The sequence below is a fragment of the Lycium barbarum genome, chromosome 8 (genome assembly GCF_019175385.1).
Source record: "Lycium barbarum isolate Lr01 chromosome 8, ASM1917538v2, whole genome shotgun sequence".
Classification (NCBI taxonomy): Eukaryota; Viridiplantae; Streptophyta; class Magnoliopsida; order Solanales; family Solanaceae; genus Lycium; species Lycium barbarum.
Window position 1 is genome coordinate 770,342 of NC_083344.1, and position 22,577 is coordinate 792,918.

General features: G+C 37.0%; 2 long non-coding RNA genes across 7 annotated transcripts; both read right to left on the reverse strand.

Moving 5' to 3' along the window:
• Window positions 1-11,700: 11,700 nt before the first annotated feature.
• On the reverse strand, window positions 11,701-18,549 carry LOC132605597 (uncharacterized). 5 transcript variants are annotated; one of them, XR_009569236.1, is made up of 5 exons: window positions 18,504-18,549; window positions 17,591-17,757; window positions 16,106-16,255; window positions 12,135-12,366; window positions 11,701-12,042 (listed from the first exon to the last, which is right to left on the reverse strand). It is a non-coding gene; the product is annotated as an uncharacterized LOC132605597 (long non-coding RNA). The 5 variants fall into 5 exon arrangements; XR_009569235.1 differs by having other exon boundaries at window positions 12,135-12,205; window positions 17,591-18,541; XR_009569234.1 differs by having other exon boundaries at window positions 12,135-12,356; window positions 17,591-18,541.
• A 999-nt stretch (window positions 18,550-19,548) lies between these two features.
• On the reverse strand, window positions 19,549-22,229 carry LOC132605596 (uncharacterized). Of its 2 annotated transcripts, none has more exons than XR_009569231.1 (6): window positions 22,054-22,229; window positions 21,917-21,973; window positions 21,723-21,797; window positions 21,245-21,414; window positions 21,126-21,178; window positions 19,549-19,873 (listed from the first exon to the last, which is right to left on the reverse strand). It is a non-coding gene; the product is annotated as an uncharacterized LOC132605596 (long non-coding RNA). The 2 variants fall into 2 exon arrangements; XR_009569230.1 differs by having other exon boundaries at window positions 21,917-21,983; window positions 22,054-22,226.
• Between the last annotated feature and the right edge of the window lie 348 nt (window positions 22,230-22,577).

Genomic DNA, 22,577 nt, shown 5'->3' on the forward strand with positions numbered 1-22,577 from the left:
GTACCAATCTAATGCTAACCCCGTTAGGCTCTGAATGAACAATTTCATTCGTATGGCTTCATCTTGTCCAATTCCCATTAATCTACTACAATAGTCCTTCAAATGTGTAATAGGATTTCCTCTGCCATTGAAGGTGTTGAATTTTGGCACTTTGAATCCTGGCGGCAACTCAACATTTGGGAGCATGCACAAGCTTTCATATCTTAAACTTTGGACATTTCTTGCCCGCATCTCTTCTTCGACAATTCTCCTTAAATTGTGAAGCTCTCCATCCGAGTCATCCCAATTGATTGCATTTGTTTCATTTCTCAATCTCTTGTATGGGCATACCGCTAGCTGATTTTGCTGGTTTTCTGTGAAGGGTGCTGCAAGTGCAGGCTTTTGAACATTAGGCATCAACGTGACTTGCAAAGCTTCCGGTTTAATAGAGTATCTTGGCGGTATATATGTAGGAGCTGGGTGAGGAGAAATAGTGAAGGAAATGTTTTGGGTTGAGCTGGAAGCTGAACTTGTGTTAGGAAGAAGACTGAAGGTATTTCCCAAATTGACCAACACGTTTCTTTGTACCACATTTTTCTCGCTATCCTCATTTTGCGCTTGCACCAATCCCACACCGACGTTGAATGATTCAAATCTTTTTTCCATTGTATTTTGTCCTTAAAGCAGATTCGCAGCCGACCCAATGTTCAATGCTAGGCAACCTCTAAAATTTAAAAACTAAACAAGTAGAAAATAAATTCAAATAATTCTCTTAGCATCCAGTAATCACAAGTAAATTCAAGAGCGAGCATATTACAAATAAATTCAAGTAAATCACTTAGCAAGTAAGCAAGCCAACGACTTACAAAGTTTTAACACAGACATTAATAACACGTCCTAAGATGCAGGGACCTCTTTATGCCAGAGGTCGGCCTAACGCCAAACATTCGAGATTATGATAGAGTGATCCAAGCCATTTCATCAAGACACTTGAGTTTGGAAATAAAAGGCTAAATTTCATTAAAATAACAAAGCGAGTACATTGATGAAACAATAAGCCAAAATACATAATGTAAAGACAATCCTAAGACTTAGCTAAGAGCTTTCGCACTTGATCATGTTGGCGGCTGATTAGTAATCATTTCAGTTAAATAGCTCTTACGTATGTTTCCAAATCCAAGATAAAGGATTGGAAGAATTGGAATATCTAGTGAATGACTTTCGAGATGCTATTGATAACTAATAACTTTTCCAAGGCAGTCATACTATTGGTTTTTCCTGAAATGATCGTTGCACCTTTCCTTTTCTTCACTTCTGCATGGAGGTTGATTAGTTATAATGACTTTCTAGCCTCCTTGTATGCGGCAAAAATTAATTGATTTTAGACAGATAGCGTTTGAGGAACTGTTAAACTTTTGTCTGAACTCGATTTGTTTTGAAAAGTTGCTGAAAACAAGGAATGTTTGTTTGCATGTGCTTGCTCATCTTTAATACCAAAGTCTTCTTTCGATTCTGTTTCCAGTTCTTTCTATTAGTATGCATGGAGTATTGTTACCGAGCTACTGTAATATGATAGCAAGCGTACGCACTAATATGTTTAACATCATTTATAAGAAATAATTCACTTCATGTAGCTGCTGATATCTTAATCCTTCAACTATGGATATTTTTATTTACCATCAATAATATGGACTATTATAGGAAGTCAAATGAATATCCCAAACATGAATGAAGAATTTCTGAACACATTTTTTGCAGCACAAAACTGAAAATTTTGAGCACAACAATTTCAAGAATCCCATGCCAATCTCAATCTGAACCAATCAACACATTAAAAATTGAATCTCTTTGGGACCCATTACACCAAATAAGATTTCAAACAAACCCACCCTTATCTTTAACTAAAACTTAACCAGAATAAACACCACCCCATAAGTGTAGAAATCTGCTCTTTTAAAGAACATAGCAGCAACAACTGCTTTGCTTTCATCAAGTGTGGCATCTTTGTAGTAGCAATTTTCAGCAAAGAAATGACATTAGTTGGCCCAAGTGTAGTATCAAGTTCAAATTAGTAAAATTTCATCAGGTGTAGCAATCAGTTTTTTAAAGAACATAGCAGCAGCTGAATAAGCTGTTCTTAAGTATAATAGTTGAAGCATCAAGCCTAACAAGTATTCTCAAGTGCAGCAACTATTTAGCTTAAAACACAGCAGCATTTTGGTTCAAATCAGCTCAATCGAAGCAGTAGTGGGCACAAAATGCTAATGATTCGGCTCAAGATGTGGCAGCTACTAACACAATAACTCAAGTGTAATATCTGTTCATTTTCCCTCAAAATACAGCCACCTTTTGGCTCAAAAGTACAGCAATATAAAGGCCAAAATTAACAGTAGTTTGGCTCAAGCCATAACAGCAAACTGGTTCACAGTTGGCCGGCAATTTAATTTGAAATGCAGCAGCAAAAGGGCTTTTAAAACACAACAACAAATGGTCCAAATGCACCAGCAGCAGCAACTTACAGCAGCAGCAACAAGATAGCAATTCAAGGAGATTTTAGGATGTAAACTCCCCAGATCATGCAAAGAAAACATAGGTAAAGGATGAGTATCAAACAAACACAAAGGAGTTTTATCTGTTATTTCATGTGCTGGAAGATAGCCGCTTCTTGATGGTTCAAGACTTTAACTTATGCACAGAATCTCAAGCTTGAGGAGACTAGGCAACAATGGGAGTCACTACCTTCATATTTTCGATGCCGCACAAGATCAAACGGTTTCTAGAACCCCAAGCATGGCAGGCTATCGGAAAAGGTCTAACCAATCCCATAAGTGTTCCTCGACTTTCATTTAAGATCTTAGTAAAAAAAAACTTCAGCCAAGATGCACCAGTGAAACACCTTCAAGAAAAGGTGTAAACGACCAAAATCTCAGCAGCTTCTTACAACAAACATAACAGCCAAGTAGCAACTCAAAAGTGCAGTAGTATTTTAGCTTAAATCTACTCAGTAATGCAGCCATTTTCAACCTCAGAGCGGCAACCATTTATAACCACAGTTTGCCTTCGAATAGGCAGCTATTTAGCATAATGTGCAGTGATGGGCTTTAGCAAAATGTGCAACACCATTCATACAATCATTATCAAATGCTTATGTTTCTTTAAAACTCAACAGCACCAGAAGTGCATCTTTTGTGAAACAAAGCAATAACTCAAGTCACACACACAAAAAAAAAAAAAATACATTTGTTCTTTCCAGAATTCAAAGTATAGCAAGTGTGATTTTAATGCTCCGGAACACAGCAACAATTTGTTTGCCAATGTAGTTTCATCATATTTTACCAAGATAATGCACACAGAGCAAACCTAGGTTGACAGGACCAAAGCAGAATTTTTTATGTATTTTAAAGCTAAGAGATATAGTCACACAAGGTTTAATATTCAGATTATTTTAGCTTCCTTTAACTGGGCTGAACATAATATTCATTTCCTTTACTTTTCACAAAGCAATTTATGCATTAAAGGATAAGAAGAAACTTTATTCACTTGGTCATATTCAATGGAAGCTAGAGATTGTGAGGCATAGGATGCTGCACATATACATAAGTTAAGGAATTCAGATATCACAACATAGCACCAACAAACAAAGTGACAGCTACACCAAATACAAAATGGAACAGTGTCATACTGATGGTGGACACAGGGTTGATCAGGCACCAATGAAAATTATCTAGGCATGCTAACTACACTAGAAACAAGTTTAAAGAAGAAGGAAAGTAATGGGATCATGTCCTAGTCAACAATCACTCAAGCAGTTTGAAAAATTGAGAAGATGTAAGATTTATGTCTTCAAAAGACCTGTGGTCCATTAGAAGAGGGCTTTGACAGTTTTAGACCTCTTACTCATATCTAATGTTCATTTTTCAAACATATATATAGGGAACAGTAGGTCAAAAAACTGGCTTTATACCTGTTTATTGTGTCTAGCAACTCAGCAGATTGAAACATCTCAAAGAGTAAGACAAATACATAGTAAACTAACTGGACATGTCTTCTTATAAACACAACAATTAAACTAGGCAGTCCATCAAGAGGGGCTAGCATAGCAAAGACTTAAGGGAAATTCTTAACATGGCATACTGCATAGATGTGGTACCCAACACTTAATCACAACAACAACAAATCAGTCAATTCTAACTATAGGAATTGGTTTTCTCAGAGCTTACATTTGCTAACACACCTCGATTGGAACAAGCCGTTTCACAGCCCTATCTTTAAAACTTTAAAACTTCATTAACTATTTCTTGAAAGAGAATACGCACCAACGAGAGATCTATAAAATAAAGTCAAAAGCGGGTATCTTGAAGCCTTGAGCATGCTACAAAACAGCCAGTTTCCTAGCTAAACCTCTTAGTGTAATAACTTTATAATCCTATGTTTGGCATTCAACCCTTATCAACCACATCCTACCTTTATAAAGATAAAAGAATCAGCAGCCCTTTCAAGCCTCTTAGATCCCAAACAGGATGATTCATTAACTATTAGGGCGCCTGAGTGATATAAATAAACCACTACCTGCAAACACTCAATATTCTGAAACTAAAAATGACATATGGATCATGCCCAGGCTTATTTACGACCAAAGGAGACAAGCAACTAACTTCCTCCTCTTTATCTAGCATCCAGCTACAAGTGCTCCTGATCTCTGCTACTATTATGGAAAATTACAAATAATGAAGTGAAACAACTTGCTTCTCAAGATTTTGGAAATAAGAAAATGAAGCATGAACTTTACTAATTCATTGGACATAAACAAGTAGGAGCTATGAACATCCTGTTTAATGGCTAACAAACAAAGAGTTTTTCCCAATAATAGTTATCACAACAAAGATCATCTCCCAGAAAGATGTTAAACATTAAAATAAGGGGATGGACCACCCCAACTTCATCAAATAGCTTAAAAGGAATGAATTAGTTAAAACATTTCCTATTCTAGGATTGGTTAAAAGACAGCCAGACCAAGAAATGCTCGCTTACACCACAAAACAACCTGTTTTAAATACTTCACTAGGCTCACTTATCTAAATAGCTTGTTTCATATCAAGTCACCTTAACATCTCTAAGAGCATACTTAGATTATAATGTAAATAGGAAAAGGCTGATTATGTCTCAAAAGAATACTTACATACAAGCAACATAAAATAATAAGCAGGATCTACCAAAATCATTAGGTACAAATGCTTGCATGCAAGAAAAGAAGGATTATAGTTAAACATTCAGAGTTCTTTAATTTCAAGTTTTTTTTTTCTAGTAAGATTGCATATCACAACTGCAAATTTCAAAAAATGAAGCGGGGCAGCAACAGAAGTACTTGGGACTTCTAGAACATATTACCAAACTCAAAAGCACTGGGAAATCATTCTTCAAGCAGGCCATTGGAGAAAAAATAATTTTGAACTCAAGTTATGAGCAATACCTATCTAAACCATCTTGAACTTGAGCAAAATGGAACTGAAAAGCTAAACTAGACAATAATCTCCATTAGATTGATATTTTACTGATTCACCTTAAGTTCAAGATCATTACAAATGAAATAGCAACAAACACTTACAAAATTAAGACCATCTAAAGACTACTTACACTTAAACCTGAAGCAGATGGTTCACGACTGATCTTTATTAGTTAAAATCTAAGGAAACTATGCTAAGTTAAACCAACAAACTGCCCCAATCAGTGCACGAGACTTTTATTTTTAGCTAAAACAGGACCAACATTAGCCACTAAATACCAACAAACCAACAGTAGACTGTCCAACACAATCAACAACAACCACTCAAAATAGCAGAACAATACTTCACGATGTGATTTTAAAATAACTCATGCGCATATTAGGATGCCAAGATATCTAGACACACTTCACAGAACATTTTGAACCTTTGAAGCCTAAAGCAGCACCTAATAACAAGAGAGAATACTTGCCTACAAACAGCATATGAAGAGAAACCAACTCATAACAGCAGATCTGCTAAAGCCATGTTCACATAACTATTCCCGAGGTTAAAACATAGGCAGACCATGTAATTTAGGATTGACTCTACCTTAAACCATTTTGGGACCAATCACAAGATAAACAATCCACCAAATCCTCTCTAAACTGTTATATTTTAAATAGGAATCTCAACCAAGCTTAAGCAGCTAAATAGCCCCCCTAGGTACATACTTAACTGTTACCTTTGGTTAAAACAGAGTGCGACTCAGACGACAACACTAAGAATATTGTAACTACTAATCCACAAACTCCACTAATTATCAGAATGGACTGAACAAGGCAACCATCAGCTAGAGACTACGTAAGGAGCACTTAATCAAATATGAGATTCATGTCAATCATTAATCAAGCTACTCAAAACTGGAGCTATGTTACACCAGCATCTATATCACATCAGTGCACAAACGATAGTTTTGTTTTCCTGATAAGCAATTTCAACACTGTAACCTATTCTAATTCAAGCAGCTAAGCAAATAAGTACTGAAAACTCACTACTAACATGAACATCAAACAGAGATGGAACTAATCAAAACTGCCCCAAACTAAAGCTGTGAACCTGAGGGAAAAGAGAAAATGAAGGAAAGGTGATAGGCTCATAATGTTGAGACACATAACCAAACAAGCAACTCCAATTAGACTCCTAACATTGAGACACATACCCAAAAAAGCATTCTAGTTCGAATTTAATCGATCTCCGGCAAAATACATATATGCTTGAACAAAGCTAGGCTAAACAGATATGAGGCATGCTAATAACCTAGCACTAACTTGAACTAACACATAGTTAAAGAAGGAATTTGAGCTCTACTTAGCATACTTGTAATCATTTAAAAAAAGCACACCATTGACTACACAACCAAATTAAAACTAACATATATTAATCACATAAAAAGGGTTAGTTAGTACAGAAACCATACGCATGATAACCAAATTTATCTAACAACCAGCTATACTAAAAAACAATCAATGACATATTGAAGATTCGTAACTAAATAGCCAAACAACTTCAAAAGCCTAGACGTGGTGTAGCTTAATAGATAAACACTCAAAACTTCATAGATAGATGCTTAAACTAAGGCACTCAAACGAAAATGCAAACAGAATGAACAAACGTTTACTGGACTGAATAGCTAAACTAAGCAAACATGCGACAAAAACTGACATAGACTGACTGACAAAGCCAATGAGCACACCAATTTAGGTCTGATTTGTACTAAACAGGTCTGTTACGATTGGAAAAGTAAACTAAGCAATCCCTATCAGCTGAGTACTCATCTAATTACAAGACAGATCAAAGGTTTCAATTGTAACAGACCTGGAACTCAAGCTAACTCTTCCTTTGCATTTAAACACGTCGAAGTTGTGACTAAAGTGTATTAACATTTGAAAGAGTATTCTTATCAATTTTAAGATATTGCTAATCCTCACAACTTTAAACTAAAGAAGCCTCGATACTATGTTGAATACTGTTTCAAACATATGAATCTAATCTAATCTAAGACACATTAAACAAAGCACATAAAGAACACATAATGCTACACTATGACAGAATTATCCTACAAAAAGAAAATGATTCCCAAACTCGACATGTCATGGTTAGGCTCGGATCCTTCTATCATTATCACGGTACACATAATATGCTTGCTGGTCGGTGGGTTATGAAACCTGTCGACAATTTGGTAGGTTTCCTAATTGTGGAACCGATACCTAGGATCGACCCACCTAAGGCTTATGCATGCATGACTTAAATAAAATTGGTGGCAAAGCTCTATCTTAAGTTTCTAAGATTTGGCTTGCTAGACACAAGGTTCCCGAGCGGACTACTCGAGTGAGAAGGCTACGCAGTCCCCGTTACTCGGGCACCCCGCGCATACGCCAACTCTCCTAAAATTTGGATTCTACGAAGAAAAATTTGCGGGTGCGCAAAACACACCTCGCGTGTACGTGTGATAGTGTGAGTTCTCCAAAAGTGGAGGAAATATGACCGGAATGCCAATTTAAGGAAAGCAGTAACATATTATTACATAGAAAATTTCACATAATAAAGCAATCACTTAAAAGAACATAAAAGAAAAACAAATGAAGCAACAATAAAAGTAAACATAAAGAAAACAACCAAACATCCAACAAATTAATTATTAACCTAAGTTTGTTATGATTAGAACCTTTATTATCCCCAGCAGAGTCGCCAAGCTATTATACCCCATTTTAACCCGGGTTAGAGCGGAGTACAGCATATTGGAGATTCCTATATTGCTTTGTTTTAAGGAGTCGCCACCTAATTGATTTTACGGTGAATTAGGACACCTGATTATTAACTAAGGTAAAGCCGATTATACCTCCGTTAATAGCCTGCTTAACCAGTGTGATTCTAGGTAAGGGTTCTATATTATCCTAAAGGGAAGGGGTTAGGCATCTTTTAGAATCCGTTAACTTACGGTTATCCGACCAAACTTAGGTTAATTAAATAATATTTAAAATTTAAGAAAATAGCCTTGAAAGAAAAAGAAAAAAAGATGACTTATAATTAACAAAGTTTGAAATATTATTGTGTGAATGAGGCGCTCTATATGGTGAAAAGCAGGTATTTAACGTTCAGAGCGGTAATCCTAAATGAGAAAATCTACCCATTCTAATCCTACGTGAATCATAAGTTACACACATACTTTCAAACCACAGACAAATTAGCAATCATAAAGATGGATGAGAAGAAATGAACGATAAGAAAAAAAAGAGTAAAATGTTGCAGGGGATCTCTAACGAGTTTCGCCTGCCCGAGATGATTTAAGAATTGCGACACGAGAGGACCACGTGGAGGGATGTGTCAAGTCTCATCTTGAGACTTTGTTTCGATAAAGTCCCGAACTAAGACTCCGTTTGCTCCGATGTGTACATGTAAAAGAAAGGGAAATAAGATCAGTATCTGAATCGAGACCATTTAAACTAGTCATTTCTCAATCAAAGTTAATGAGAGAGCGGCAAAAGAAAGGGTCAAAAATACCACATTTAGTGGGCAGCAACATGACACTAGAAAGTACTTCAAACAGAATATATCCGATATTGCTAAACCACTACAACAAGGACTTTAACCGAAACAGACATATGAGAGCATGCTTTATATCGTATTGGATTCAACTTCTTCAACAAAATCATAACTATGCTAGCAAATAATTCAAGGATTTCAAGGGAGATACATACAGCATGTATTCATAAAATTTGACCAAAATAGGACCTCAAACGGGTATCACAAGTTTCCCAGAATATTAGATGGATTCATAGATGCTACAAGTTGCAATTTAACAATCTTTCTATGCATACTCTGCGACTTTGGAATACCGAATCAATTGACTTAGACTCATATCATGGATATAGACTTAGCAAGAACTACAATAAGACTATACACTGAACAGACGAAAGACCAGAAACTTGAACTACTCTATCATTTAACAACCAGGTTTGAAGCTACACCCAGAGGTTATTGAAAGATGGGTGTTCAACTGCCTCTTAACAAAGTAAGCATATATTCATGACCACAACACACATTTGACATAAATTTTGCAATGACACAGACTTACAGGAATATGCTTGATCGCACAAGTTGAATCAAAGGTAAAATCATGGTTGTCTAGGACTGCTTCAAGCTATAATAGCACATAAGACGTGACTAAACTAATTAAAGCAGGAGTATGCATAATGCTACTAAGCTAAATTAAACTGAGACTAAACCCGCCGAGACCACAGACAGGTATAAACACATAAACACATTTTGATTAGATTAATAGCTTCTTCATTATACCAATCAGTCACAGGGCTAAGATCTAAGGAGACAGCCAATTAGCAGGACTACAAATCATACATTTAAAGCGGGAATGAAAACTAATTGCATGCTAATCGTACAGGCACCAACAACAGAGCTCTAAAACTGGCAGTATTAGCTAAAACACACGATGCCAAAACTAGCATAAAATCAAACCACATATTTAACTAAAATCTAAAACATGTTGATTACTCGAACTAAACATATAATTAACACTTTAGATAACACAAAAGCTACAGAAAATACCTTCTTCGGGTGCAGCGAAGTGGGTACGGGGTTTCGATATCCGCTCGAACACTTTTAAAACTCAATATCCAGAAGTAAACAAGACTGCTAAAATTTAATTTTTTGCTTAAGGGATTTTTAGCGACAAAACGAAAGCTTTCAATTTCTATGGAATTTGAAAGGATAAAGGACTCAAAAAAAAATTAAGGGATTTTGTGCGGCTGAGAACTTAGTTTCTTGGGGAATTTCATGAATCAAAAAAATCTCCAGATTCTTGGGGGGTTTTCCCTAATCCGAAAATCCTCCTCCTTTCCAATCTCTCCCCTTTCTTTATAGTTGTTTGAAGGAAGCGAGAGAGGGAAAAGCGTGGGGAACAAGGGTAGTGGAAATGGCAGAAGACGTGGGGGAACAGGAAGGAGTGGGGTGACAGTGGCGCGGGGGGACAGGGGTAAGTGGAGAGGAGCGGCAGTGGCGTGGAAGAGAGAAGGGAGAGAAAAGAGGAAGGGAGAGAGCCATAGGGGGGGTTGGCGGCGTGAAGGAGATTAAAAGGAACCCTAGTGGTTCCTTTTTGTTCAAATGGAATTGGGTCGGGTCAAATGATTTAATGGACTGGGTCGATTTTATTTTGGGCTGGGTATTAAAATGTGGACTGATTTGAAAATTGAGTTCAAAATATGGACTGGTCAAAAATGTTTATGAGTTGATTGGGCTACTACATTTAAATGAAAGACTAATTTAAATTACTTAATGTGCAATTATTAATACTCGGATAATAAATTATGCCGTCATAATAGCAGTGCAATAATATTTGAAATTCAACAGTAAGTAAATGCAGTTATTTAATTATGCGAAGATAAATGCGATGCGTGTGCGTAAGGCGGTAAAAATATTGAAATGATAATTATGATAATACTAGTAATAATAAAAAATAGTAACAAAAATAATAATAATAATAATAATAATAATGATAATAATAATAATAATAGTAATAATAATAATGGTAGTAATGACGGTAGTAAAAGATAATGACAGGATAATGAAATGCCGGTATTAATAAAAGCTAATTATAGTAAAAAAATGCAAATAATTATTTTTTAAAGTTGCCAAAATATTAGAAGCGAAAAATAGGTATTTTGGAGGAAAGGTGGGACAAAATTGGGTGTCAACACATGCCACACCTCTTTCCACTAGGGGTGGGCGTTCGGTTCTTCGGTTCGGTTTTCTCATACTGCGGTTTAGCTATTTCGGTTTCGGTGTTTTGAAAGTGAACACCAAACACCGAACCAAACTAATTCGGTTCGGTTCTTTCGGTTTCGGTTTTTTGAAGTTTGGTTCGGTTCGGTTTCGGTGTTTTCAATTCAGGCTTTCAGCGGCAGCAGCAGCTGCGCAGTAGACAGCAGCAGACAGTTTTCAATTTTTAGTTCAGCAATTTTCAGTTTTCAATTCAGCAGTTTCAGCAGCTCAGCAGTTTCAGCAGCAGTTCAGCATTTTTCAGCAGCAATTCAGCATTTTTCAGCAGTTTTCAGCAGCAATTCAGCAGTTTTCAACAGTTTCAGCAGCAGTATTTTTCAGCAGTTCAGCAGTAACATAATGTGAACCTGAAGCCTTTACGGTGACCAGCAACAAACAACGTACAAGACAAAAACAAGCAACACAAACAACATAACGATAAAATGAGTAGCAGCCAAACGGCCAAACAACATAAATGTCCTAAATTTTAGCTCCAAATACAAAACATAAGTTGTAACACCAAGTGTTAAATCCGTCGTCTCACATAACAATCATAATTAAGTCCGAAATTTACCAAATTCAAAACATAAGCTTAAAGTTGAAGGTGAATCCGCATATCTTCAAGAGTCAAGACATTTCTTAATATGCTTCATTAAGCTAGATGTGTCTTTTGCTCTATTACAATTAAGTATCGCACCGCACAAAATGTTCCCAAACTTGTGAGCGAGCTCTAGAAGGCATGGTTGAACTTGAAAATAACAAAAAATAGATAAAACCAAACGTTAGAAAATAACTTTCAAGATAAAAGAACAAAACTACAAAATAAAGTATTGAACTTACCACTAGTAACAAAGAAGCAAATTGCAATCATACATCAACAATGCAAGGATCTCTTCCACTATTTGCCATGTCTAAAGATAATTTAATCAAATATGTCATACAACATAAAAAAGTATGTAATTTTTTCACTAAAACACATAAAAAAAATACAAAATCTTACCAAGTTCAAGTTCCTCAAGATGATCCAAACTTTCTTCCACACTAATAGATTTAGTCTCTTTCCTAAGCCAATCTTGAACACAAATAAGAGATTGGAAGATATATAGATTTCATGCATCTAGCTTCCAGATTCTCTTTGGTCAAATCAGTTCTTTCTTAAATCGACTCTTTTCATAAAAGTTGGTGAGCAGATATATAAAGCTTGTACATATTTCTCGAACATGGAATGTGCTAACCTATGATCTAGCTAAATTCTCTATTGTCCTCTTATCTAGTGTTTATTGGAATTATGCTTTTCCAGATTGGATTGTAAATAATGCCTATGAACGTTTGACATGGAAGTAATACACTGAAGCAATATAATTTACTGAAAAAAAAATCCTATGCGGGGTCCAATTCGGAAGCTGGAGAAGTAGTTGCTATGTTATATTAAATTATATGTCAATACTGAATCCTAAAACATGAATAAATAAACTGAAAATGGTCATACTTATCTTTGAAAGCAATAAGAATCATAACTAATTTAGATAAGGTGTCAGCATTTTTAACAACAACAGCAGTAGTTTTCAGTTTTCAATTCAGTTTTCAGATCTCAAACAACTACTCATTTAATTACAACAAATTCACAACCACCACATATCATGTTACAACAATCAAAACAGTAGCAAGAAGCTCACATCAACTAGTGAAAGAACAGATGAAGTCGATTAGGAGAAGTGTGAGTGTCACGACCCAGCCCAGTGGGCCGCGACTGGCGCCCTTCTGGGACACCCCAAACGAACTCACACCCAGACCATCGTAATCAGACTCGTCCAAACTCAACGTACGTTATTCGAACTCAACATCGTAATCAGACATCTACCGAACACTTATCCTAAGCAGTCGCCCGTACAGATCAGACAAATCACAAATCAGAAAGGAGGCGGAATATACATCACCAAATCTCACACACACACATCAGAAGGGTGGCGGAATGTACATCGCCCCCAAATGCATACACCTACATACAACTCAGGGGCCGACTTGGCCATAGTAGCGTACGGGCCGCTTAAGAATGCAAAACAGACTCACATGCAAACACACCGGACCCACGACCCACCAATCTGACTACAGGCCTCTAGACAAAACAGAACATACGAACATAGGACGGGACAGGGCCCCGCCATACCCACTCATCCAAATATACAGAATACAGACACAACAAAAGATATGTACCAATCGTTAGGCTCCGAATCAAAGGGGAGCTCTCCAACACAGCAGAATGAGTAGCCTAGACTGGAGGACCACCCAAACGAGCTTCTGTACCTGCGGGCATGAAACACAGCCCCCGAAGAAACGGGGGTCAGTACGGGAGAAGTACTGAGTATGTAAAGCAGAAGGTACAGAAATCACAAACACAGCTGGAGTCAGAAAGAACAAACACACCAACATCGTAAACAAAGCAAACCTACGCGGGAGGCGAACGTACAAATGCAAATCAAATCATGTATAGGGTTTAGGAACGTGGTCACCCCCCGACGCTGGTGCCACAACACATCATAACTCCAAAAGTTTTCAAATATCCGTACAGTCTCCAGACACATCATATCACACACACATCATATCATCAGAACATATCAAATGCCATATCACATCATAACTCCATAAGCGGTAACCGGCCCTATGGCGAGGCCTCGGAAACCGTAACACATCATAACTCCCGAATATATTTTAGCGCGCACGATCACAAAGTCGGCCCGGGTACCGACGAACGAAGTCATAGCAGACAGCACGAACAGAGTAGTGCAGAAACCATATGCATATCAAAAATAATTTGTCGGACTCAACATATAGTTTACGTATAGGTATATACTGACGCCAGAAGGCTCTGAGCAGGAATCAGATTGATCAAAGTTTATGTGTAAAAGTTACGAAGTTCCAAACTGCCAAATTCTCAAGAAAAAGCGTTCATAAGTCATTTTCCGAAAATCTCACATCATTCAGAGGGGAAAACGTACATTAATGGCATAGGAAGTTTCAAACGCATCCTTGGTCATAAACAGACGGTCGCAGATTATAACGGACACAAACGGACCAAACAAACTGAATAAGGGGAGCCTCGGGGCTCGCGGGCCCACCTCGGGTCAAATTGAGGCGGCGGACACAAATCACAGACTTTCGGCTCCATAGGGCCATCTACGAAAGTTTCGAGGAGTTTCGGACACAACAGCACAAGTTATGGAGGTACGAACATTCTTCTAACCAAATGCGACAAAAAGGGTTCAATCGCGCTGAATGAATAGTGCTCGAACTTGAACTTCGATTTCCAAGAGCAGGGTTATTCCCGAGGGGCCGATCTTAACCTAGTATGTCTAGGACATGCCAAAAGAATGATAGGTAGGCTTTACATACCTGGTTGGCACCTTACGCTCCTCAAATCGCAATTCCCGTTTCGTCCAGAAACTGCAAATGGTCACTTTTACCAGTTACTATTCATGAGAATTAACATTTTAGTCTTTGGGCTATATTTGGCTACCGGAATTTCGGCAGCACTTCCCCTATAAATCTAACACCCCCGAGACTTAGCTCGGCTCAAAATACAACAACAACAACAGCCCAAACATCATTAAACCATACAAACCACAATCATACTACATTAACTTCAAAATTTCACTTTAATACATAAGTTGGCAAATTCTTGATTCAACTTCAAAATTCCAAATCTATTTCCACATTAGTCCATTCATTCACTCATTCACAATTATTCAAACACACCACCAACAAGTTCCAAACCACAGACAAACATCCCCAAAGTTCACTACTTTCCAATTTTCATTCAAAATACCAAAAGTTACGACGAACGCTCTAACTTGCGTCGTTTCATTCCAAATTCGTTATCATCAACCATAAATCTTATTTAAGGTCTTTAGTATCATAAATATACTATGATATACACAAATATACCAAAGGTATACACTTCCCGATAACGTCCGAAATTATTTTCTAACACCAACTCAATTCTTTAATCAATCCTTTACAACATAAAGATCACAACAACACATTATTCAAACTAAACAAGATAAAATTCTTATGCCTTGCACTACATGGGACTCACGGCCAAACACACCCTTTATACACACACACACCATGCACAAACACAACACCATCCCACAATCCTCATGCAACATCAATCACTATAACATGTAAATCCATTTCATAACACAAAAACATAGATTTCTTACCTTAATCTTAAGATTCCGATTCGCCGCAAACGTCGTCCTTTCGTCGAACTAATTGTACCACCACGAAGAGGGTCTTGAGTACTTCACCACTAGGCAAAACTCAAGATTTTTAAGGCTAAGATCAAAGCTTGCCAATTTTTTTCTCTTCCTAAACCCACTTCGGCCGAGAGCCTTATTTGATGCCCCTTCTCTTTTTTTTTTTTTTTTTTGATCTTAATTCTTGATAATTCAAAGGGTAAGTTGATATATATCCACATCTAGTCATGTGCTTAGCACATGACATTATAAATGGGTTTGGGCCAAAGGCTATGGCCGGCCACCCTCAAGGACTTGGGCTTCAATTTTTTTTTTGTTGTCCAATTCTTGGCCCAATTCCTTAAAAGTCCCGTTTTGTAATTCCCGAAACTAATTCTAAAATTCCAAATTTACCCTCGGCCTTCCCCGAGGTCTTGACATCAATGATTTCATAATCAACATGAGCCTAGCAACTTGAATCAAAATATCTCCTCAACACACACAAGTCTTATTTATTTCTCGATTTCCCGTTATACGAAAATACGGGACATAACAGTGAGAGAGAGAAATACTTACTCTGTCGCCGTCGGAACTTGGAAGAGAAGTCGCTGCCGAGCTTGGAAGAGCAGTCACCGCCGCCGAGCTTGGAAGAGCAAACTTTGAGCTCTGAAGCTTTTTTTTTTTTTTTTTTTTTTTTTTTTTTTTGCAGTGAACCAAGCTCTGAAGCTTTGAGAAATGAGAAGTGAAATTAGGGATTGATACATTGATACGTTATGTCTGATTGATACAAAAGATGAAAAGAATGAAGTGGGCTTGGGTTATTTTTGTTTGGGCTTAAATTAAATAGGGCATGGGCTTGGACTATTAATAATTTTAGGCTAAGACATAATATTTCGGTTTAAACCGAAAACCCGAATACTAAACCCCGAACACCGAACCGAATCCCGAATTTTTTGCAAAGTGAAACCGAACCCGAACCGAAAACCCGAACACCGAAAAACAGAATTAATTCGGTTCGGTCCGGTTTTTCGGATTTCGGTATTTATGCCCAGCCCTACTTTCCACAGCTACCACAAAAAGCAATACACCTCTTTCCACAGCTACCACAAAACTAAGTCCTAGCCAAAGAGACAATTTTTTTGCCAAATTTAGGGCATTACCCGTGCTGCGCCCCGACCCAACATGAGGCGAGAATTTTAAGATTTTGACACAATTATCGTCCCTTTTGGTCATAGGCAGGCAATGGATTTGAAACGAATCACTGTAAAGGGATTGGTTGTAAAATTATAAAGCTGTTGGTTTAACATTTTAGGTACGTATGTCAAATTTCCTCTAGTTTTAGAGATTGAACCTCTTAATGTATTGATGCACAAATCTGAGAAAAAGAAAATTTATGATGATTAAAACAATGACTCCACTAATACATTCCAGCAAGAAATGTGCACAGATATTCTTGAAGCACCAATTTTTTTCAACAAAAGACAGTGATCAACTCTGGGGACATCAGTAGGAATAAAAGGTGGGGGCTCAAGAAAGTTAGTTACCGACAACAACAACAACAACAACAACAACAACCCAGTGAAATCCCACATCGTGGGGTCTGGGGAGGGTAAAGTGTACGCAGACCTTACTCTTACCAAGGTAGGACGGCTGTTTCCGAAAGACCCTCGGCTCAATAAAAGCATAAAAAGAAGTCAGATAAGGTTAAGAGATTCAGATAAGAGATTCAAAGCGATATGGAAATGAAATAATGCAAGCGACACAGATAACACAGGATAATCAAAGCACAGGAAATAACAGATAATAGCAGAAATCGGAGCAGATAACACAGGATAATCAAAGCACAGGAAATAACAGATAATAACAGAAATCGGAGCACAAGAAATTATATTGCAATAATGCGACTACTAATAAGAACGGATAACGAGACTATATACTAGCCTTCTACCCTAATTTGGGTCCTCCAAACCCTCCTATCTAAGGTCATGTCCTCGGTAAGCTGTAGTTGTGCCATGTCGTGTCTAATTACCTCTCCCCAATACTTTTTCGGCCTACCCCTACCTCGTCTGAAACCATCCATGGCCAACCTCTCACACCTCCGCACTGGGGCATCTGTGTCTCTCCTCTTCACATGTCCAAACCATCTCAATCTCGCTTCTCGCATCTTGTCTTCCACCGAGGCCACCCCTACCTTATCCCGAATATCCTCATTCCTAATCCTGTCACTCCTGGTGTGGCCACACATAGAAAGTTAGTTACCATCTTAACAAAATAATCAAATGCGAAAGAGCAAACACACTTCCTTGTAGTAAAACTACAGTCTCAGTCGGAGGAACAACCAAATTGAGGCTCAGAACTACTATGTTGACGATCCAAAGGGGAAGTTATGCCATTCGACAACAAAGCATAGTACTAACAATATACTTTTTATTTGAATTTCCAGTGAAAATAAATAATGAAAAGTCATATACATAAGATGCATGAAATGCTTTGACATGATACACCAGCACAATGTAAGTTAATACTTTGGTCTTTCACAATTAATGGTAAAATGAACAATTACTTCTTCATAAACCATTCATAGAAACCAACATATTTTACTCTTTCTACTTCCCGTCGAATATAGCCTATTCTAATAGCTGGATTGCTACATACCACCTATAACATCACTCTTCTTGCTTTCAATAGCTTCAGTTTTCCTGTAATCCAAGATCATTCCTAGATAAATCGAAGAAAGAGGATTTTTGCAGGTTCGAAAGTGTAAATTCTCTGTAAGATCATCATGCCAAACAATTGCGCAGTTTGGCATGCTTTTAGTTGGAAGAAAACATGTTTAGCATTTTTTTCCCACACCTTCATGCACATAATAATGACAGGATGGATTTTAGCAGGAATTATTTGCGTACATCAGGATTTCAGATTAGAAGTTTGGACCTTTCAAGCATATGATACGTTAAGTCGATACGCCACTAACCTTTGGACTTGCCTTTTGACCACAATTAATCACTTGCTTCCTACAAAGAAATACAAAATGGTTACAAATTATAACTCAGTTTCCCTCCCGTTCTTCTTTTTGCAACTAAGACTTTTTAGTAATTATCAAGTAATCTGTACAATTTCATAGCTGAGTTAACATAGCTTGACATTTGTCAAACCGATTTCCCTCCCTTTCTAAGAGGTCAAAGATAACAAATCATAGTACAAGTATAGAACCATAATGAGCTTTTCCTGCTAAGACTTTACCCGTTTTTCATTGCTTGATTCAGAATTCAAAGTACACGTGGACTAAATGGAATTAGAAAGGAAGAGAAGTCAGAGAAAGAAATTATTGGGAGGAAATATTAAAAAATGATTTAGGAGCCGCTTGGATAATTTGAAACCATATTTGGACATGTAATTTAACCAGCTCATCAGTATCTTTCAAGACATGACCCTATCTATTTTAGCTTTCTCAAAAATGGAGAAAGAAACCCGCAAGGGTGGCTCAGTTGATTGAGCATGGGGCTTTGACAATGGAGGTCTCAAGTTCGAAACCCCCTACCTACGACAGCAGGAGATTTTGCCTTATGGGTCGAGCTCGTCGCACCGGGCTTGCCTAGTGCGGGTTACCTCTCTTGTGTGGTTTGCGAGCTATTGCACGGGAGCTGGGTTTACCCTGTGCGCACCCGAAGGGTAGCGGCTGCGGGTTCCCATGCCATAAAAAAAAATAGAGAAAGAAGATGCAACATGTTAACGTTACAATCTCAGTTTGATATAAGATACCATTTCAAATCTTTTGTCCCCAACTCTGCAAAAGGTCAAAGATTGAAGCACTAGTAAATTAATACATATAGTTTTTTAGTTTTTTGTCCATGTGAACCACTGTGTCCCTCGATGTAATATAGCTCATGATTTTTGTAAAGGAAGAAATTTACAGAAGGATACAACTAAGCATATTAAAAGAAGCACGGACGGAAAGCTCAAAAGTTAAACTAAAATTTGACAGGAACACTGATACAGCTGTAATTAATAAACTATGCTCAACCCAAAAAAGAAGATATAGCTACATTTCAAGTGTCATGAGAAGTTTGTACAGGAAGTGTGAAGATGAAATACAACAGAATGTAGTTGTTTCATCATTCCTACAGAGATACAATATTCAGTTAAGAGCAGTAAGAACATTAGCAGCAACAGTAGTACAAAGTTGGCATTTCCTTTTGCTGTAGGAATGGTCCATTTAAGTTCGACCAGAAAGGAACATTTATCAAAACTAAAAGCATAATGCTTCCTAAATAAGCATGGTCTAATCTGTATGCTTATAGCTGAAGTGGCTTGGTGGCAGTTTAGATGGCCTGTATGAAGTCCCTGGAAAAAGTCACAACAGAACAGATCATTTACGCACCTGTTCTAAACGTTTTTTAACTTGAGGGTAAAACTATATAGATCAGAAGTTTTAGTATATCCACTAAATAACCCTGTTCGCATTTTCTCATGCTTTTGTTAAAAAAAAAAGTAGATGCATGCAAAACTCATTGAATAACACCAATTCACTTATATAAGAAAACATATCCATGGATCCAAGACTATGAAAATGCATTTTCAGTAGCTAGAACGTGTAACTCATTACATGAAAGTCGATATGTCAAGGAAACTTTACTCACTCACTTATCACTTAACCACCAGAACAACATCAACTACATGGAGTGAATTCTATTCTACTTACCAAGTCTAGTAAACACTTCAAATTTAGCCGCTACACATTAATAGCAGTAAAGAAAAACATCATCAGTATATTTCTCAATTACCACTTAAACCACCAGAACAACAGTAACTACATGGAAAGACTTCAAATTTAGCACAAATTCAACAACAACAGCAAATACATGGATTGAATCCCTGCATCATCAGAGTAATAAAAACTTCAAATTTAGCACAAATTCTACCAAAAAATCAACTACATGGACTGAAAAACGCCATTTGGTGGTAAAGGACAGCCATATATAGAATTTGCACAGACAGAAAAGTTGCACACGAAGAAAAATAATCGTAAAACTACACAAGTTTATACACTGATATAATTAATGTTAATCAATTTTAAGTTGTCAATATCAGTTAAGTTGTATTCAAACAAATACCCTCAAATAAGGAGAGATCCATCAAATTTAATGTACTTGCCTGAAGATAAACAACTATAAACATTGAAAGAATCACACGTTTAAAAGCTATTTCAAGATAAATGTTAATTGACCTTGGGATACAATATGTACTACCCGTCCTAAAGATGGTTTAAGTCGATGTATGTTTCATATATGTGTCGCAGCTCCAAGGAAAAAATACAACTTAAATGACCGCTCATTTATATTCCAAAGTTTGCAATCATTATCACCATTGAGATTAAGTAAAAGAGAGAACCTCCTCAAACCATGAGAAAAGATATCTGAGAAGCATAATGTCCGAATCTTAAAGGTCACAAATAACATAATGCACAAACAATGTCACTGGTATGGCATTATCTTCTCTTCTAAATATGGTAGCTAGTTACATAAGCAATGTTCTTCTCAAGATATATTTTGTAGTAAAGCTTTAAAATAAAAAATAAGAACAATTTGATTATCACCAGCAATACGATCACAACCCATCAGAGATTAAGCACACATCACCCGTATCAACCTACATCGAAAATAATAAAAAAGTAAGCACAATTCTTTTCCAATATTTTGACAATTTGAAACAAACCTTTGAATATCTGGGGACAATTTCAATAGCTTTAGCTCCGTCCTCTATTACGCTGCAATATTCCTTCAATTTGATGTGAGCAAACACACGATTAGCCTAGTACACCACATTCTCACTGTTCAACTTAATCACTTGTGTGTACAGAGCAATAGCTTGTGAATACTTATGCCCTGAAACACATTGAAATCAGAAATAGACTTACTATTTAGGAATATGCATAAATGCCGCACAGTGAAATAAACTGCAAAAAGTTCTCAAGTTTACCACTCTGAGTAACAATTAACAAAGTGCAAAAAGCCCTAATCAAGCAACTATCTGCTTCAGAGAAAAAATATTTTTTGTTGGGTTAAAAGTTGACATTAGGTGCTGGCCTATAGCTGATGATAACTTTTAATTTACTAATGAGTTGCAGACATGCCATCCCATGTGTGAAATATAACCTTGCACAAAAATTAGTTCAAGCACTAAATTATTATACCTCCACTAATAGGTCCAAAGATGGAAATGGACGAAAGTCAAGAGATGAGAACCAGAAAGTTACTTTTTTCTTCGTCTGAAACAACAACAAAAAAAAAAGCAATCAGATTGGGTATTCACATAATTTGAACTAACATTTGTGAAATTCGAAAAGAATTCTAAAGCAACTACTATTACAACAATAATCTGCCTCACCTAAAAGTTTTATCTTTCGTTCAATAGCCATGAAATTCAACCAAGAAAATGAGAAATCTGAACAGAACTTGAAAATGTAAAAAAAGATCAGAAGAAGAAATAGAAGATTTGGACAAAAACTTAACAGAAACATATACCTCAACTTGCAAAACCAGTTGAAGGGGTGAAAAAAACTCCGAGTATTTTCTGGAAGCAGGCAAACTGAGAGATGGGTTTGTTTGGAAGTCGGCAACTGTTATGGTAAAGTGAGTCTTCTAGATTTAAGTAGTAAAGTGAAATGACCGAAATGCCCTTGAGCTAAATGACGGATTTGCCCTTGGATGGAGGACGACGGACGACCAAAGGGACCCAACTGGTATTTCTAATATAGTAGAAATAAACTACTCCCTCCGGTTCAGGATGAACGTTCACTTAGAGTCTGTTTGGATGGGCTTATGCTTGTAAGCTGAAAACAACTTATAAGCTAAAAAAAATAAGTTGGGGTAGTCTAACTTATTTTTTTTGGCTTATAAGCTGTTTTCAGCTTATAAGCTGCTTTAGATAAGCTAAGTCAAATGGGCCCAATTATTTTTTTGAGCTTATTTTAAGCACAAAATGACTTTAAGCTGGCCGGCCAAACACTCAAAAAAGCTGAAAACAGCTTATAAGCAACTTATAAGCC